Source organism: Sciurus carolinensis, unplaced genomic scaffold (genome assembly GCF_902686445.1).
Source record: "Sciurus carolinensis unplaced genomic scaffold, mSciCar1.2, whole genome shotgun sequence".
Classification (NCBI taxonomy): Eukaryota; Metazoa; Chordata; class Mammalia; order Rodentia; family Sciuridae; genus Sciurus; species Sciurus carolinensis.
Genome location: NW_025920139.1, coordinates 518,073 through 523,662, shown reverse-complemented (window position 1 = coordinate 523,662; position 5,590 = coordinate 518,073). Strand labels below are relative to the sequence as shown.

Sequence of the window (5,590 nt, the reverse complement as noted above, 5' to 3'; positions counted from 1 at the left end):
GGAAGTCAGTTCCTGTACAATGTGTTGGAGATCTGGGCCTAACTGCTCTTCTAGTAGGTTCTGTTTCTAGTAAAATTTATAGGTCTTTGATTTACTTAGTGTTAAGTTTTGTGCAGGGTGAAAAATAGGTATTAACTTTTATTCTATTGCATTTGGATTTTAGTTTTCCCAGCACCATTTGTTGAAAAGGCCATCTTTTCTCCAGTGTGCACTTTTAACACCTATGTCTAATATGAGGTAACTATATTTATGTGGAATTAATCTATGCATCTTCAATTCTGTTCCATTTACTTTCATGCCTATTTAGTTTTTTTTAAACTATAGCTGTGTTCACTGATTTTCATTGTAGAGGTACTTTACCTCTTTATTAAATCGATTCCTAAGTAGTTTATTTTTTGGAGTCTATTGTGCATGAAATAGTTCTCCTAATTTCTATTGCAGCTGTTTCATTATTGATGTATAGAAGTTCAGTTGAGTTACGGGTATTAATTTTGTATGCCACTACTTTGCTGAATTTCTTCATGAGTTCTAGAGAGTTACCAGTTGAGGTTTTGGGACTTTTACATATAGAATCATGTTGCCAGCAAAAAGACATAGTTGGAACAGTTTTTTCCTACTCATATCACTTTAATTTCTGTATTTAGATTAATTGCTGTAGCCAGAGTTTCAAGGAGTATGTTGAATAAAATTGGAAAATGAGGACATCCTTGTCTTCTTCTTGTTTTTAGAGGGAATGACTTCAGTTTCTCCATATATAATAATGTCGGCCTTGGGTTTGACCATGGTGAACTATCATTTTAATGTGCTTTTGTATTCAATTTGCCAGTATTTTATTAAGAATTTTTTGCATCTATGTTCATTAAGGATATTGACATAAAGTATTTATTCTTTGATGTGTCTTTGTCTGTTTTGGTATCAGGGGGCTATTAGTTTCATAGAATTAGTTTGAAAACATTCCTTACTTTTCTATATTGTGTACAAATTTGAGAAGGATTGATGTTAGTTCTTCTTTAAAACCCAGTACAGTGGGCTGGGGATATAGCTCAGTTGGTAGAGTGCTTGCCTCCTAAGCACAAGGCCCTGGGTTCAATCCCCAGTACTGCCAAAAAAAAAAAAAAAAAAAAAAAAAAAACCTGGTAGAACTTGCTGAGAATCCATCCAGACCTAGATTTTTCTTTTTGGTAGGTTTTTTATGGCTTCTTCAATTTTATTACTAGAATTTAATCTCTTCAAATTTTCTAGATTCTTCTGATTCAGTTTGATTGTCATACATATCTAGGAATATTCTAACACATTGGAGTATAAGAACAATGTACTTTATGATACACCTCTCTATTTCTGTAGGTCTTGTGGTGATATTTTCATCTACCAGTTTTAAGTTGTTCTAAAAATAATCAAAATACTGTAACCATCTTTCTCATGCATCACATTGATCTTGGTATTTCCCTATTTAAAAACCTCTGTGGCCAGTGCACTCATTAAGCTATGAAGTGAATTTCTTAATCCAGTACTTAAAGATTTCCATAAAATATCTATAAATACTTTTTCCAACAATTTCAAACTATTTCTCAATGCAAATATCCCCTTTTAGCTAAATGACCTATTCACTGTACTTCAGAAAAACCTAGGTTTTCCCATCTTTGCTTTTTGTATTCATATTAGTTCACCAATTCCAATTGCCTGCTCTGCTGTTCTAACTGGGGCCTGCACCTCAAAACCTTCAAAACAAATTTTCATAAGTCCTCTCCTGAATACAACCTAGCTTCTGTGTGCAATTCCTTCCTCTGACTGGCAGTTGCATTTATTTTCTATATTTATGTACTAAGTCATATATTTCTATCATTGTCTTGAGCAATTTTATAAAAACTTGTTTTGTGTAACATATTTTTCTCTTTATAAAATTCCAATAATTTGTGCATAACATGAAATTTTCCATTTTAATGAGTTTCAAGTGTAGTTTTCAGACCTTAAATAAATTCATATCATTGTCCACCTTTCTCTGTCTTCAGAACTCTTATCTTTCTGGCAAAACTAAAACTCTGTACCCATTAGACAACTTCCTATTTCACCCTTTTCTGCAGTCCCTGAAAATCACCATTCTTTTTGTTACTGAGTACATCATTGGAATGGAATTACACAGGTTTTTTTTTTTGTAATTGACTAATTTCAAATATTTTCCTTAGTATAATGTCTTCAGGTTGTCCTTTTTGCAGATTGTGTCATGAGAACTTTCTTGCAGATCGTGCCACAGTTTATCAATTCATCTATCAAAGGCCATTGGAGATACTTCTGTATTTTAACTTCTGTAAACAATGCTACTATGAATGTGCTTTCACTCCTTCTGGGTCTAGATCTGGTAGTGGAATTGCTGGATCACATACTAATTCTGTTTTTAACTTATTGAAAATCCACTGTACAGTTTTCCATTTCAATCATATCATTTTACTTTCTGTAAAATATTTTAATATTTAAAATTAGACTTTATATAATTTTTTAATATTTGCTAGATTGTGAGATTTTAATGGAAGGACTGTGTCTTAAACTCCTTTGTATTCACACAACTCTTAGATGATAGTGTCTCTACATTGAGACTCCTTATTTTTCTTCTCTTACAAACACACACACACACACACAAACACACCATCATGCATCTGCATATTGTCTCTTCTTCCTGCATTAGAAAGTGTTGAATTATTTGTTTCTCTTTATCCCTGTTACCTTATGTCTTAGCTCATGCCACCATCATCTCCCAAATTACCAGAACAATCCCCTTATTTGCTGGTCCTTCTTCCTTCCTGTCTTGCCCCTTTCAGCCCAAAAGTATTTATAATTTCCATCATTTTAATTTCAGTTGAAATAAAATATTTAATAAATGTATAATGTTCTCTAAGACACTTTCTCAGTAATGCCTATATATGTGCATAAGAATAGTTTACATTAATATGTGTAGATTTCTGTGTATATTTATTTTTTTTAAATTCAGGAACTTCATCTCAGGAAACTTGGCAGGGTGTTTCTTCAAATGATGAATTCAAAAACTACGACTTTCCAAAATATAAATCACAGCCTCTAATTAACCATGTACTCAGGTATTTTTTTAAATGAAAATGGGAGAAATTATATGATTCTTTTTAACTTCTTGAAGTATTTGACAAAATAAATATTCCATACAAATAATAATACACACAATTCTTAAATATTTTGGGACCTAATGTAATTAAATTTCTCCCTTCCTTTGTCATATTAATTTTATAATTCAGTAAGGAAAAATTAGTAGCCTATAAAGTAGCATTGAGCTGTAAATAAAATGAGTGTAAAACTTATGTACTAAAATTCTAGATTTTATCTAGGTAGCTCCATTTCCCAGAAAGAAAGCATTGATTAATGCCTTGTTTGGTACCATAAAGATCATGATACATTTTTGTTTTGCTTTCTACAGAATTTTTCTCTGTTTTCTCACAAAACACCTAAGTAAAATTTTGACTCTGATGCTTACATCAGATGCCCCATATGTATTTTTTTCAATGTTACTGACATAATTTGTACTTGAAGAATATAAACTGTGACTCCACAACAAAATATAATGTCCTGAATGTCAGCAGTTCAGATGAAGTTTTTTTTTTTCTCACAGCTACAACCAGATCAGTCTAAAACTCCCTGTAAAATTGGTCTAAATATTTTGACTTGTGGAATGCATTATAATTTCAGTAACATAGAATAACCCCTTGCCTTTCATTTTCCATTAAAATTTTTAAGTCACCATAATATCATATTAAGGACATTGTCTATTTTAATTAAAAAATTCACATTGCTTACAACATAACATATTTCTTGTACTTCCATTTCTTCTCAAACTAGGGAAGTAAAGCAAAACATTTCTGATACCAGAAATATTTTTAAATATTTGTTTGTACTGATATTATTAGTATAATAACTGATATTCTCAGTTAGACATTCTTAGGAAGAATAGCTATGAATGCTGACCTTTTTTCCTATGGTAATGTTCAGTGTAGAAGACTGAAGACCTGTGAAGCAGATTGTCCATGAACTTAGCTCCAAGCTTGTCAGTGCCTGAGGTTCTCTGGATATGTGCCAGAATGGCAAACTGCTGAGGACTGTAAGAGTCTGGAGAATGTCTAGGTTTGCAGGATCCCCAGGACCTACTTAGAACACTCAGGGAGAATATTTCTCTACTTGTAATGGTACTTTTGTCAGTGAAAGGCAGTGAAAATTAGAACCTCTGATTTCTCAACAAGAGATAATCCCTTTAAAATAATCCCTACCTCCACTATTCCCAATTATGTTAATTTCATAACTACAATTAGCATTCTTTATTAACTATTGACTTGGTGTTCTTGATTAATGAAGTATGAAGTTATGCACATTTAAATTGAACTTAGTACCTTCTAGTGCCCATTGCTATAAAAAATTATTGAATGGTTTCTCTCTGTTTATCTTGAACCACACTGATATATTTTAGGGTCACTTTTCCGTGTTTTATCCATATGATAGGAAAATGATACTTTTATGCACTTGCCTTCATTTTAATACTGTGAAAATTGTTAAGTGTCATTAAGCCATAGTTTCCTCAAATGTACAATGATTATGATTATTTATGGTAGTATCCAGAATGTTTCAGGTACATGCTTAAGTTAAACATATATATATATATATATATATATATATATATATATATACAATACATAATACAATATATGTTATATTTATTACATAGTTTCTCTTAATGATCTGGCTCTCTCATTGTGATCAAGAACACCTGCTGGAATTGATCAACTATATCAAGGCTGTGTTCTCCAAATTTTTGATCTCTTATGTTCTCTTTTTCCTTATACTTAACCACCTTTCAGGTTGCTGCTTCTCTACCACACACATTTCCTCAAAAGCAGGAATAAGTGGGAAGATAAGGGTGGTACCAGCCACATTTACCCTTATATCTTGAAAGCAAGGCTTTTAGTAGAAACCACTGAAAGGCTTCTTCCAAAGTCTCGTTGGCCAACACATTAATTGCAAGAGAGGCTGGGAATTGAGAGCATGACTGTTGTAATCAGCCTAAAGTTAGAAAGAGTCCTGATTCATGATGTCTCTGTCAATTAACAAGGAAAAGGGACAGTGGATATTGATAGACTACTAAGAATATCTGCCATAAAGACACTGTATTGCCCCCAGTTCTTCATGATTCATGAAGAAAAGTAAAAGTAGAACATTGAATATTTTAATTTTCATCACTTCAGAAAATAGAGTAATCTAAAATTTTACTTAAGATCCACTCTTATTTTGAAAATGTGGAACTGAGATGTAAGTAATACTATATAGTCTCAATAGCAATTCAAATTCAAGTATCTGGGGTACTCCAAATCAGTACTTGAAAACAGTTATCATATTAAACAACCAAGATTAAAGAAAAAAAAAGCTTTCTAAATACTGATTTGTCCTTTTTCAACTTTTACAGTAATTGAGAGTAAAAGTTAATGATGCAGTTCTTTGCTTTTTTACAGTTTGAATCTAAGAAAAGGATTTTAGCAGAAGAGGCCATGAAGCATGTATACTTTCAAAGTCTGGGCCCAAGAAT

The 5,590-nt window shown here is 32.0% G+C and overlaps 1 non-coding gene across 1 annotated transcript; it reads left to right on the top strand.

Moving 5' to 3' along the window:
* Window positions 1-1,032: 1,032 nt before the first annotated feature.
* Window positions 1,033-1,105, top strand: Trnar-ccu (transfer RNA arginine (anticodon CCU)). The gene has a single exon. It is a non-coding gene; the product is annotated as a tRNA-Arg (tRNA).
* Window positions 1,106-5,590: the final 4,485 nt, after the last annotated feature.